At 33.5% G+C, this 13,911-nt stretch overlaps 1 protein-coding gene across 2 annotated transcripts in view; it reads right to left on the minus strand.

The window, feature by feature from the left end:
• The window catches only part of LOC114330331 (serine/threonine-protein phosphatase 6 regulatory ankyrin repeat subunit C-like), a 67,889-nt gene extending 56,833 nt beyond the window's left edge, over positions 1-11,056 (minus strand). The window contains exon 1 of one of the 2 annotated variants that reach the window (XM_028279653.2): positions 10,794-11,056. The gene's annotated coding sequence lies outside the window, so the exon portion shown is untranslated. Of the gene's footprint in view, positions 1-903; positions 925-10,793 lie in introns of those variants that run through there. The other variant, XM_028279654.2, reaches the window with a different exon arrangement.
• Between the last annotated feature and the right edge of the window lie 2,855 nt (positions 11,057-13,911).

Consider the following 13,911-nt stretch of genomic DNA (forward strand, 5'->3'; position numbering starts at 1 on the left):
ACATGACCTTACCCACAGAGTGTTAAACTTTAAATGACCACAAGCTGATTATATTTGGACGGATTTTTAACAACAGACCCCATTTTGAATCCACAATCCTTAAATCGCAGCCAAATACAAATAACGGTAGGAACTGATCAATGTGACATTTATAAACATAACTAACATTTCAGAACGTCATGCGTCAGTTGAGCGATTACAATTGTTTCCAAGGATAACCTGACCAAAGATTTGTTTAAATTGAACAAGCGTATATTTATGGGATTTATCACATAATATGGTTCGATATATCTTCATCCACAATTGGGTGGCTTAAGAAGTAATAGGTACATACACAAAAAAATAATGATCAAATTGTACGATAACTTGTACATATGTGAGAGTGTGAATATACTCTCAGAGGGTATGATTGTGGACGGGCCGCTCAAAATCCCGACAGAAAAAAAACCCGACGGCCAAAACACCGACACGCCAGAATCCCTACACGCCAGAATCCCGACAGGCCAAAATCCCGACATGCCACAATCCTCGCATAAGTAAAAATTCCGACTTTTGTTTAATATTTTTAATACAAAATACTTTTGTTTAATAACAAAAAATAAAAAACGGATGGCCATAAACAAAAAAAAACAAGAAATAAATGTAATTATATGTTAAAAAGAAACTTATCAAACCTGTCGGGATTCTGGCCTGTCGGGATTTTGGCCTGTCGGGATTCTGGCGTATCGGGATTTTGGCCGTCGGGATTGCGCCTGTCGGGATTTTGGCTGTCGGGATTTTGGCTGTCGGTATTTTGGGGTAGACCCGATTGTGGACTGTAGTTGGGATTTCTAGTTTACTGGTTTAAGTAGGAGTATAAAGGTTTTATATAGACAATATTGATATGTAGATAAAGAGTCTTACCAAGCTGTGAGACCTTGTCCCGAACACTGAAGCCGGTCACACACGAGTTGACTATTCCCGTTCCACGTGCCTCACGTTTTGATTGTTGCGAAATAGTGTATGGCGTCACTCCCGAATTAACCGTTCGTGCACGACTTTTGATTGATCGTTCCAGCTCAAAAGAAGAGCGGTACCCGAGATGACCCTTTCGAAAGGTCGTAGAGAAAAAAGGTTGCAACTTCACGTGTGGCGAGAGGTACGAGATAGAACCTCACCCTTCGACGGGTGTAGGAGAAGAGAATTTTTCTCAATCGCAAATTGTCTAAATATTGTCTATTGGAAGGGATGGCATTAGGAGGGGATGAACTAGTTGGTGCTGGACAGGATAGGATTGGCCTGGTACTTTTTTAAAGTTAAGGGGTGTAATTAGAAATTTAACACAGTAAAAAATATAATAATATTTTTGACATGTGAAAATTGAACACTTTCCTAAGGATTTCCCGATTGTAATTTATAAGAAGCGATGTGTAGCGCTGAATGTTGAACACAAATAAAGTTTTATAATTAAAATATTTTTAGACTGTTATTTTCAAAAAACAGAACAAAATATAAACCTACAAGATATAATAAATATAGTGGTGATTTTCCAGTAACACCAGTCTTGAAAACGCCAGTTGTTTCTCGCGAAAATTTTAAATAAGTGCCAGTTCCAGTTAATAAAAAATCCGACGTCAACGAGTTCAAGTTTAAGTTTTTCTTTTTAAAAATAAACAAAATCCCATTGGCTGAAAGTCAGCTGGAGTACGGGTGATGGATCAAAAATATTTATTTGGTCTAGAAGTCAGGTTGGAAAAGCCGAATCTGAATTTATAACTTCAAGGTCGCTTGGCCGTAAAATTTGCGATGTTTTTACATTTATATCTGCGTTGTTTCTTGCCAAAAGGTTGTTGGGGATAATGAACTGTGCGTTTTACCTTAGCTTTAGAACACGACATTGCTATTTTTGTCAGGTATATAATCTTTACCTTACTCAAAAATCACGTTTTTTTGTACAATATTGAAGTTGCTAAGATATCAATTAGTACAAGTGTACCTAATTGATGTAAACTACGTAATATGTTCAAAGGCAGAATAGAAAAGGCTACAGCAAATTTTAACTAAATAAGAAGAGGGCTATGCACAAGAGATTTGAAGTTGGAGCTAACAGTTAGGTTCACTAGGTGCTACGTTTTCTCGTCTTTGTTTTATGGAGTGGAAGCTTGGAGCTTGAATGCAGCATCAATGAAAGAACTGGAATTATTTGAGCTGTCAGTGTGTAGAAAATTTTGAAAATATCGTAGACAGAACACGTAACAAACAAAGAGGTTCTGAGAAAGATGAATAAAAAATGGAAATATTAAATACAATCAAAACAAGAAAATAAGAATATCTGGGACATATTACATGTGGAGAGAGGTAGGTACAACTGGCTCCATTTGATTATGCAGCGAAAAATTCAAGGAAAAAGAAGCATAGGGAGACTTAGAAAATCGTGGCTGTGCAACCTGAGAGAATGTTACGGATGTACATCATATTAATGAACTTTTCAAGAGTAGCCGTCTCTAAAGACCTAATAGCTATGATGATTGCCGATGTTCGTCGCGGAGATGGCACTTGAAGAAGAAGAATATGTTTACAAACAACTATATTAACTCCACTATAATATAATAAAAAAGAGGTACACCTTGTCGGAGAATGACTTTAACATTTAATTAGTTGTTGTGTGCTATCTACGACATTTACACCATCTGAATATTTCATCATTTTTGTACGCGCATGATTACTACTGTGCCCCTTGAATTTATGATGTAATACCTTAGGACGAATTTCCGAAGGACTTTTACCCTGCATTCTAAGTACCTACAAATCTTCCTGATATATTTAACATTACCTATTCAAAACTTTCATCGAACAAGTGTATACTATGACAACTGTGGATTAAACGTAATTCTTAAAAAACTAATACATGTGAATAGAGAGACAACAGACAGACTAAGAGCTAAATAATTGACAGATGATAAAATACTACACAGACTACAATAAAATTATGTAGGAATGAAGTTGCCACATTATAGGATATTGAAAGCAATTAAAAATATACCAGCAATGAACGCCATATCATTATTTAATGGAGTACTTAATATATGATCAGGCGTATATCATGTATAGCGCAGAGCTATAGCCATTAAATGACACATAACCTAACATAACAACAGAAATTTTAGTAGCTACTGAAATCTATTAAGTTCCCCATACACCAAGCCACCATCTCACCGTCTTGTGGTGGAGAAACTCGGGTACATTCATGGAATAAAGCGACTTATGTAGTTTGATTTACAAATAAATAATCCACAATCCATGGAGCTGAGCTATCGAGCCAATCTTTATGATACCACTAGTTCAAATCACAACAGGTCTTCATTAGTATCTTGATAAATAAAAAACGATACAGTGTTCACAGTGCATAAACAAAATTAAGTCAGGCTATTGTCCTGTCGCCAGTGGGAGTACAACGGCTTCCTTAATTCAGATGGACTTACCCAAGTTTTTTTATGTATGTTGACCCGTAGAACACGAATTTTTTGGGTAACAGTTGATCCGGATGTCGATAAGATTGTTATAAACAAAGAACTTGAGGAATCACATTACAGCGCTTTTTCGTAAAACAAAACATTTTTTTGTATTTTTTGGGTCATTCTAAGCAAAAAATGTTTTTACAAGTTTTTTCGTAGGATGCATAGTTTTCGACATAAACGCGGTTGAACTTTCCAAAAATCGAAAAATTGCAATTTTTGAACCCAAATGACTTTTGATTGAAAAATAAAATAGCAATTCTGCTTACCGCATTTGAAAGTTCAAGTCAAATTCTATCGGTTTTGATTATTTTCATTGCCAAATTTTTTTTTTATTGTTAAACAAAGCTATAAACAGATAGTGCTTGAATAATGTTTTCAATACATTTCTCATTATAAATCGAACGAGTAGGTGCGCATACAGACAATTTCTACGTAGATTACGTACATTAAAACGCATGCATTGGGCACGGGAAACACTATGTGTTTATAGCTTTGTTTAACAATAACAAAATTATTTTTTAGCAATGCAAATAATCAAAACCGATAGAACTTGACTTGAACTTTCAAATGCAGTAAGCAGAATTTCTATTTTGTTTTTTAATCAAAAGTTACTCGGGTTCAAAAATTGCACTTTTTCGATTTTTTGAAAGTTCAACCGCGTTTATCTCGAAAACTATGAATCCTACGAAAAAAGTTGTAAGAACATTTTTTGCTGAGAATCACCCAAGAAATACAAAAAAATGTATTGTTTTGCGAAAAATCGCTGTTATGTAATTCCTCAAGTTCTTTGTTTATAACAATCTTATCGACATCCGGATCAACTGTTACCCAAAAAATTCGTGTTCTATGGGTCAAAATACATAAAAAACTTGGGTAAGTCCATCTGAATTAAGGAGGCCGTTGTACCCCGCCTGGCGACAGGACTGTATCGGGCTATTCGTGATTAAATTTATAGAGAAATATGGGGCTCATGAATGCCTATGGAAATTCATAGAGATCAGGAATAGTGTATAAAGAAAACTGGTGCCATGCGTACTACTGCAAAAGCAGTTATGGAGGCTCTACTAGGCCTGTCTCCATTGTATTTGATAATACAAGGCGAGGTAGAATTGGAAACCTATAAAAAAAATAATAACTGAAACTTCGCAGTGGAGGGCCAGGGCACATGAGTATCACAAGAAATGGAATAAAGGATTTATTTAATCTGGAACTGGACCACATGACAAACGATACACTTTTAAGAACTCATACAGGTTTCTATTTCAGATAGAAATGTATAGAGAAATAAGGAGTTCCACAAACAAGATTGTAAGATCTGGTATACAACAGGATCCAAGACTAGAGAAGGTGTGAGGGCAGGAATATATGTACTCCAAAAATCCAATAATTCTTAAAAATTCTTCCTTACAGAGGAAGTGGACTGGTTTTTAAGCGGAGATTTATGCGATAAAAGAGCAGATTCATATATTGTCTGACAGTCAATATATGGAATTTGTCAGTGTCAGGAAGTAACGTCCAGCCTGGTGTTTGATTGAACCAAAATCCTGAATGAACTTGGAGACCGGAATAAGGTTGGGCTTGTCTGGGTACCAGGGTATCAGGGCATCGAAGGTAACGAAAGAATGCAGATCAACTTGCTAAAAAAGGACATAACAGATCAAACATGCTACGACTCAGGAAGTGCCAAAGGCTGCAGTACGTAGGGCCGTAGAGGACTGGATCCGCAAAAGTTATGGACAATATTTGAAGAAACACCAAAATAAACACCTGGAAAAATCTTCATTGGTACTCCATGTTCAAAAAGAACAGCAAAACTGCTGTATATGACAGGGAAAATCTGTGAACAGTAATAAAAATGCTGACCAGGTATGCATCAGTAAGAAAATTCCTAAATAAGATAGGCATTTACAATGGAGGTCTTAACTGAAAATCCTGAGGTAAGAAACTAACAACAGTAAAACATGTATTAAACGATTGCTAGGCGCTGGACCGCTAAAGACAAAAGCATGGGCAATTGGAACCACGGTATATATAGAACACCTCAAGAAAAATAAACTGTACAAACTTCTACAGGGTACAAACATTATAGACCCTGCTATAGGAAACTACAAGAGTAGCAATAAGCTTCAGCTTCAGGGATAACGGAGATTTTTTCAATCAGACGGGCCCAGGGAAAAAGGTTTGTATGTAAATCCAATAACTAAGTAACCAAATGTCGCTCTTTATCCTGAGGAGTGAGTAGTGATGGCTTCTCAGCTTCATTAGTGAGGGTGAATTATTCTAATCAACAAGCTCAAGCGCGAGTTACTCAATAAAATTAATTTACATTTTTTTTTCTATTTGTAAGCCATTCTTTTTGCCATCTGCCTCTTTGTTTTCTTTTTTTTATGTAAATACAATCTGTTATAAAAAAAGATATTGTACTGCCATAGAAGAAAACACTTAACATAAAAAATGACACAAGACACTCAAAATAGACTGGCTGACGAGAGATGTATGAACAGCTAAAGAAAACTTTTCTTTTTGAAAACCTATAAATTCCCAGTGATGAATTTGGCCAATAAGTAGACAAAGAAAGTTTCCATTCTAAAGAAAAATAAGTAGTAATCACAGACCATAAAAACAAAACCACGTGCCATTCTCTGTATTTACTGCAGGAGCCAAACACTGGCTTCACAGCAGCTGTTAATGTTCGTTCTACCGTGTTCATCTGTTATTATGTTCGCCAATATCTAGTTATTTATAGAACAAAAGTGATTATTAATATACGCAATAGATACACTAGGAAGCTGTTGAGGTCGATATTGTTTATTTACATGCGATATTTATTTGTTTTGAGACCCAAAATTATAGTTTTTAGGTTTTAATCAGGAAATTACTGTAAGAAATATTAATTTATGTACCATACCATGACGACATAAACAAGCGCTATAACGATTCTGAAAATAATTGAATTTTACTCACATCAGAAAAGTCTAGGATATTTTTATAATATACAGAGTGATTGATTAGTAGGGTAAAGCTCAATAGCTCCGCTATAGTAATAGATAGCAATAAAAGTTAATAAAAAAAATTTTAGCCACCTTTGAGCTTCACATTACAAAATTAGTTAGAATGTTACAGGGTGTTCGATAACACAGTGGCAGACCAAACTTATGTTTTTTTAAATGAAACACCCTATATTTTATTTTAAATTCGAAATCCTGTTAATTTCTCCATCACAAAAATATAAACTTAAAGGAGACTTATTTTATCATATACTATGATTTCTATCAAGCATGCGAGTAATAAATTCTCAATTGATTTTTTTTTATAATTTTAAATCGTGTTCTACGCTAGAAGATGATATACCGGAAACTAGCAACAGCACTATTGTAAATAACCGAACGTATAGTCATGAAATCAGAACATTTTGGTCATAAGATATATCCAAAATAACAAAAGTTAAACACGATACTATAACAGAACATATAGGGTGTCAAAATCTAAACATTTAGGAAATGCACTGATAGAGTCTTGATAAATACAAATATCTGGGAAGCTGGATTTTAGGAAATAATGATCAAACAATAGAAATGAGAGTAAGGATAGAAATAGTGAGAAATGAGAAATGCGTTTGTAAAAATGAAAAGAATTATCTGCCTTAAGATTAGAATACCTTAGAAGAAAAGACCTTAGATTAGAACTGAGACTAAGAACTCTGAGATGTTACGTGCTTTTGATACTAAAATATGGACTTGAAAGCTGGACACTGATGCAAGAATACATAAATAAGCTACAGCTATTTGGAATGTGATGTTTTACGCTACAGAAGGATGCTTAAAAGCAAGCGTCCACAGACCCGCATCGTACGCATCGCACGCATCGTACGCATCGGATGTCTTGCATCAATTTTACACCTCTATTAGTAACATTATTAACAACTCTATGTTTTTGTTCTCCTATAGTCTTTGTTCTCCTTTCATAGTTGTACTGGAGTTTTTGGCCTACTATTTTCCATTTCCATAAATGTGTAACAGCTTTGTGTCCTCCTTTATATTCAAATATATAATCAGTTAGAAAAATGTGTTGTTTTTTTAACGAGAATAATCTTCATAGTAAGATACTCGAAATATTTAGAGAAAGACCAATAAACATGAAAAATAAGTAATGGGTATGACATTTTAATCACCATAATCAACTTATCATGGCCTGTGATATTTTTCTGAATATACCTATATAAAATAAAAGTTAAAACTGAGTTTACTTGTCTAATTACTACAAAAAGTTATACATTAAAAATAATTATAAATATTAAATCCGCGCGGGGTGTGTCCACTAATCGGCATTCCGTATGATTCATCGGCACGCATCGTAAAAGTTGCCTCTCGAAGCAACCCTTCGGCGTTGCCGATAATGCGATCCGTACGATGCGGATCAGTAGACGCAGTTACATAAATTTCTGTACAAGGCAAACTAAAATCCGTTGTGTACGGTACAATGCGTCCGATGCGGGTCTGTGGACGCTTGCCTTTAAATAGCAAGGACACAGAAGAAAACGAACACGGAGGTATTGAAAGAAATGGCAAAGAATATCAAACAATCAGTATCTAGTACAATCAAAATAAGAAAGTTACAATATCTAGGACACGTGATGACGGAATAGCGATAACAATTCCAAGACTGATAAAACAGAGAAAAATAAGAGGAAGAACGAGTGTAGGAATAACGAGAGTGTTATGGTTGAAATTTTAAGGGACTAGTAAATGCAGTTCTATAACTTACCAGAGCAGCAGCGGTAGATAGAGTAAAGATAGTGATGATGATATCCAACCTCCCTTTAAGAGACGGCACTTAAAGAAGGAGATATTGAACCAAGATGATCCATTTGAATAATATCCAAACAAGGCAGCTTTGGAAATTCTAGGGACAATAAGTACGTCTCTAGAAGGACGTTTGGACAAAAACAATGTATATTTTGTTATTTGTTACTATTGTCAGTCCTTATTTAGTAGCATTTAAAAATAGTAAAAATATAGTAGTCCAGGAACCGAAGCTTTTCACCTCGCAATTTTTACAGAATATATCGATTTGCTTGAAAATTTGAGAATAAGTAGTGGATAGACCAAGCATCAAAATCTATGTGATTCCGAAAGGCGTTTTTACCATGGGGGTGGTTGACACCCCATCTAGGGGGTGAAATTTTTTTGTTATATTTTGATCGTAAAATTTGATAAAAATATTCATTCTAAGCAAAAACTGTTTTATACATTTTTTTGATAAAATTAATAGTTTTCGATTTATTCGCTATCGAAAGTGTTAGTTTTATATCGAAAAAATCAATGTTTTAATCAGTTTTCTGATAATAACTCAAAAAGTTTTCGTTTTATCAAAACAAGTTTATTTAACGAAAATGTACCTTTTGAAAGAATAAACAAAACCGCTTTTTTTAATTTCTTTAAGACCAATAGTAATCGAGCTATTATTTATTTTGTATAGAAAAAATCAATGTTTTTCGATATTACGATTCATTCAATTTTTGCCATAGAAATTATTTTTTCAGACCAAGTTCTTGGGAATTAAATAACCTACAATTTTATATCGAAACATTTTTTCGTATCTCTGACGCTAATCTTTCTATTCTGAAGAAAATGGCATTTTTTACCAAACTACACAAATTCGTTATTCGCTTTTAACTCCAGTTTTTTTAAAACTAATCATTCTAAGCCAGTCAAAATTCTAGAATCTATTTATAATACATAAATAAATAAGAATGAATAAGGCCAATGACCAAAAACACCTTCAACTTACATCATTATGCTTTCAATTGGATTTCTCCTTTTTTTTTCAAAAAATATATTGATTTTTAACCGTAGCTTTTTATTTTTATCTTAGAAAGTTTGATAAAGATATAATTTTGTAGGTTTTTACAAGGTCTATAAGTCTATTTATATTAAATCTTTTTAAAATCCTCAGTCGCAAAAAGAGGTGACTTTGAAAGGGTTAAAGGTGGTTTTTGCATGTTATTACAAGTTTTAATTGTCAATAGCTCACTCAATTTTTACCGTATAAAAATTTTTTTTTAAACCAAGTTCTTGGTAATTAAATAAGCTACAATTTCACATTTAAACATTTTTTTGTATCTCTGATGTTAATTTTGCTATTCTGAAGAAGAGGCCATTTTTTTCCAAACTACAAAAATTCGTTATTCGCTTTTAACTCCATTTTTTTTTCAAAACTAATCATTCTAAGCTTCTTCTAAGGTCAAACTTCTAGAACCTATTAATAATATAAGAAACAGCTTCAGAACAACACTATTAATAATACATAAGTAAAAAAGACCAAATAAGGTTAATGACTAATTTTAATTAGGGTGGTGATTACAGGGTTACTTGCGATCAATTTTTCGGTGAAAAAAATGGGGACTGACATTCTTTTCATTATAAGTCACTTAATTTTTGAGGTAGAGACTTTTTTTTTATTTTTGGTGATAGATATTTTAAGTGCTTTAAAGTAGTTTCAACAAGTTTTCCTCGAAAAATGCATAGTTTTTCCGTCTTTTGACTTTGGTAGTACAATATTTAGCATTTAACGAAGAAGAGCCAACATATAATAAAGTATAGCTCGATTACTATTGGTCCTAAAGAAAATTTAAAAAATTGGTTTTGTTTATTTTTTCAAAAATGTACATTTTTGTTAGGTAAAGTTGTTTTGATAAAACGAAAACTTTTGGAGTGTTAAAGTATAACAAAAAATTTCCACCCCCGAGATGGGGTGGCAACCACTCCCATGGTAAAAGCGCCTCTCGGCATGACATAGATTTTAATCCTTGGACTATCCACTACTTATTCTCAAATTTTTAAGCCAATCGATCCATTCTGTAAAAATTGCGAGATTTTGTCCGATTTTAAGCTTCATTACTTGGACTATAGTGATTTAAGATACAATTGTTAGCCCAACTTTCTCTAAATCATTATCACCGCCATCATACTCATGTGTTTCAGTTTTTTTTTATCAACTAGATGTGTTACATATTCACTTAGATCTCTTCACTACAATATGAAATCTTTGTTTCTGATTGCGATACTGGGGGATTTCTGATACTGATATCAGAAGGGGAAATAAGCTCCCTTAGATCTCAAGAAATAGAAGGCAAAATTCTTAGAGGATTATAATTTGTTATGCCACTACTATAACCTAAATATTTTTAGCAATTTATATAGAAAATATACCTATATTTAAAAATATGTAAGCAAAAATATTCAAAAAAATCAAGAATTCTATACAAAATAATGACAAAACAAACTATTTACGAACCTTGTTTTCCGATTGCACCAACTTTTTTCTCTTGATATATCACTACTTCTGCGAAAATAACAAACCTTTCTTTGTATAATCAAACTTTGAATTAAAAAATTAGCAACTGCACCACGAAATGTTTACGTCAAACTGCGCTGTCTATTTACAAATCATCTATTTATACCAGATTTTCTAAAATCATGCGCTAAAGGCGAACCTCTTTTCGAAATGTCAAGTCGCACTTCCTGAACAACGTCTTCGACTAAAATGCCTGCAAACTTTTAAATCATTTTTCTACGACGAAAAGCGATTGATGCTTAATTTTAGACTGTTTGGTTTTTTTAAGGAAACACTTGACTTTATTTTTGAGGCCCTTGTGAACAAAAGCCTGAACCGCGTCCAAACTGGCTGCCTGCCAAGTGTAAAGTTCTTTCTTTGTATGGTTCAGGATTTTCTGTTGCCATTTAGCGACAGGGTCGCCGTTTAAAATGAATCTGAAAAGGAATTCGTGATAATCCGCGACAAAGAAACTTTACAAACAATAAACATTGGCCATAAGCTTTGACAAAGACTTTCCTCAAATCTACGAGGCTTGTTCAATTGAAACATGACGTATTTGTTAAAGAAAAAATTTTGGTAATCCTTTGACGGCATTTTGTACTTCTTCGTTCGCCTGAAGACGATTACCTATTAATTAGCGTCTTTTTTAGTGGCCCAAAGATGTGAAAATCACATGGGGATAAATCTGGACTATAGGGAGCATACTTCATATCTTTCGTCGTTAATTTTCTTTCACAACTTTGGGGCGACACGCAAGATCGCAAGATAATACAAGATCGTAGTTACACATAGATTTGTCGCCTGTAATATTATTGACGCAAGAAGGTCATTACGTGAGGTGTTGCAAAGATAAACAGATACGCAGGCATTTTGGTCCTCTGACAAAAGACGAGGAACCCACTGCGTAGAAACTTTCTGTAACCCAGTTTGTGAAAAGCCCACTTTGTGTACGATACAATGGACGAATTCTATACTCACACCAATATTTTCTGAAATTGCTGTGATTGAAATTCGACGATTTTCTATCTTCTTCAGGTGCCACATTCCTGTCTGTTTATGCATTATTTAATGAACCTTATCATTTATCTCTTGTCTTCCAATATAAAATTTTCTACACTATTATTTGACAGTTGGATAAGCAAAACATAGGTGTCCATACATTACTTGCACTCGCCTATGAGCTTGCAGTGGCTGAAAATCCTTATGATAATTAATATTGAATGACGCACGCGGATTATAAATTTGGATGGATTTTTAACAAAAAACGCCATTTTAAAGTCACAGTACTTAAAATTACAGTAAAATACAAATAATGGGAACTAATCATTGTGATGTTTATAATAACTAACATTTCAGAATGTAAGTTGAGTGATTACAAAATTGTTTCCAAGGCTTACCTGACCAAAGATATTTTTCAATTGAACAATATTATATCTTTGGCTTGGAGCTAAAAGGGCCAATTAAATGTCAATTTTTTGCTGTTTTGAGTAAAGCAGTGCATTAAACATCATTTGATACATACTTTGATGTGCTAAAACGGCCAATGTCAAATTCAACTAGAAAGCCTATCAACTATTAGTGTAATGGTGGCCAATGTCATAATGAAATAATTCACATCAGCTTCGGTTAAAAGGGTCAAACTTGACATTGGCCCTTTTATTGATTAATGATATTGGTATTTAACGGAATATTCAGTCGGCCAATATATACATTGGCCCTTTTATCAATGACCGACATTATTATTTAGTGGAATATTCAGTGGGCCAATGTATACATTGGCGCTTCTAGCTTCAATTGACACATATCTACACCTGTGACATCAGCAATATCGGCGCCGTCAGTAAGTTTTGGAATTAGTAAAATAGATATTAATTTAAGGACAAGAAAGATTTGGTATTAGCGTTGTCAATATTTCAATCAACGGTATTAGATAGGTTACTGTATTGGTTTTTTTTTCATAAGTCATACAGAATCAGCATCAGTCAGAAATAATGGACTCACAGAAAACACAGATCCTAGCAATCCAGAACCGTTTGAAGATAGTGATGATGAATATGCAGAATATGTACCAACAGACGACCAGTATGTAGTTGAGCAGTTTGAAGGTATTGTTAATACAAATTTTGTAACAGAGGAAGATGAAAACAAGACAAAGAAGAAATTACAAGAAAATGAAAGCGCAATCTTTCCAATTGGACACGGAATGTGAGAAAATCACTAAAATCAGAAGGTAAAGAGTATAAATCGGTTTCGGGAAAAACAATACCAGTTAAGCAACCAAACGTTTGCAAATAGTGGAACTAGTGCTTTGAAAAATTTACTCAAGAGACGTGAAAAAAACATTTCACAAAGTTTTATCAGTTATCTAGCTCTGGACAAAACCAGTCGATAGCAAATTCTATAGAAGAAGAGGAAAATAGGTTCCAACGGTTGAGACATAATGAAGGGAACTAAAGCAGACTAAAAAATAATTGTAAATAATAATATTATACTGAAATAATTCCAGATGAAGCTCCGGAGGAAGAAAGTGATTTTTCAGGACAAGGAAACTTTCTTGAAACAATTTGTCCCATTATTTAATTTAATAACAATAATTTTATTTTTATGTATCTCTTACTACCATTTGTGTCTTCCTATTATTAATTTTTATTAATGTAATTTTGTCTACAATTAACTACGTTGCTACATAATTAACTATTAGTATAAAGCCACTATGTTTATTATTGTTCTAGTTATATTGGCCAATGTCTCAAAAGAAAATAAATACAAATAAAAAAATTTAGGCAATAAGGGCCAATGTCGTTTTTTTTTCGAAATTAAAAAAAAAATAAATAAAGACACAGTCTTATTTTGTTCAAATATATTATCCTCTGGGCAAAATTTGGTGAGTATATCCAGCATTACAATGAAACTATAAATAAAAGTATTTTTGGCAAAATTTTCAACTACAGTTTTCTCAAATGTAAAGATTTAGACATTGGCCCTTTTAGAAACCAAGCCACAGATATATGTAATCCAGTTTTGCTTACTTGATTTTTGTATAGTTACGCTAAACCAGTGAAAGATGCTACAGCAT

This window comes from Diabrotica virgifera, chromosome 3 (genome assembly GCF_917563875.1).
Source record: "Diabrotica virgifera virgifera chromosome 3, PGI_DIABVI_V3a".
NCBI classification, from domain to species: Eukaryota; Metazoa; Arthropoda; class Insecta; order Coleoptera; family Chrysomelidae; genus Diabrotica; species Diabrotica virgifera.